Source organism: Oncorhynchus masou, chromosome 23, assembly GCF_036934945.1.
Source record: "Oncorhynchus masou masou isolate Uvic2021 chromosome 23, UVic_Omas_1.1, whole genome shotgun sequence".
In the NCBI taxonomy this organism is placed as follows: domain Eukaryota; kingdom Metazoa; phylum Chordata; class Actinopteri; order Salmoniformes; family Salmonidae; genus Oncorhynchus; species Oncorhynchus masou.
The window spans coordinates 11,564,520-11,565,834 of NC_088234.1; positions in this window are offsets into that span (position 1 = coordinate 11,564,520).

The window sequence follows — 1,315 nt, forward strand, 5'->3', positions numbered from 1 at the left end:
GCGTTCTGTCTCCTAGACATGAACGTACTTTGGTGCGAAAAGTGCAAATCAATCAAATCAGAACTGAAAAAGTGTGTGATAGCAAGGAGGCCTACAAACCTGACTCAGTTACACCATCTCTGTCAGGAGGAATGGGACAAAATTCACCCAACTTATTGCGGGAAGCTTGTGGAAGGCTGCCTGAAATGTTTGACCCAAGTTAAACAATTTAAAGGCAATGCTACCAAATACTAATTGAGTGGATGTAAACATCTGACCCACTGGGAATGTGATGAAAGAAATAAAATCTGAAATAAATAATTCTCTCTACTATTATTCTGACATTTCACATTCTTAAAATAAAGTGGTAAACCTAACTGACCTAAGACAGGGGATTTTTACTCTGATTAAATGTTAGGAATTGTGAAAAAACTGAGTTGAAATGTACATGGCTAAGGCGTATGTAAACTTCTGACTTCTACTGTAAGTCATCATTTTATTGTGATATGTGTTGTACATGAGCATGTGCTGACTGGCTGACTGGCTGACTGACTGACTGACTGGCTGACTAAATGCCTACCTAACTGACCAACAAATAACTAGCTAGTTAACTGACTGACTCCTCTCAGCCTTCCAGTTTTATCATCACAGAAAATAACATTTTCTCAAGCTGTTTGTTAGTGGGTGTGACCTGGCTAAAGCTTTCTGTTAAAATGCTTATTGAACATTATACTGGACAAAGCTGTGTAGAGGCAGAAGTCTAATGTTGGGGGTTATGATGATTAAACTCAGAACACGCTCACACTCTTCTTTTAGTTCAGAACGACACTATTTGTCTTGGTGATGAGTGTGATGCAACAGTAACACTCTTGATAACATCTCAGATGTTTCCTCAATGATGTGGATGTTTCTATCCTCCACTGTGATCTGCCATGTCATCCAGGTTCCAGCCTCTCCCTCCCCCTGCCTCCCCCCCACCTCTCCATCTCTCTGCCCCCCCCAACACCTCTCCCTCCCTCTCCCCTGCCTCTCTCCCTCCCTCTCCCTCTCCCTGCCTCCCTCTCCCCCTCCCTCCCTCCCTCTCTCTCCCCTGCCTCACCCTCTCTCCCCCTGCCTCTCCCTCTCTCCCCCTGCCTCTCTCCCCACTGCCTCTCCCCCTCTCTTCCTCCGCCTCTCCGCCTCCCCCTCCGCCTCTCTCCCTCCCTCTCCCTCCCTCCCTCTCCCCCCTCCCTCCCTCCCTCTCTCTCCCCTGCCTCTCCCTCTCTCCCCCTGCCTCTCTCCCCACTGCCTCTCCCCCCTCTCTCCCTCCGCCTCTCCGCCTCCCCCTCCGCCTCTC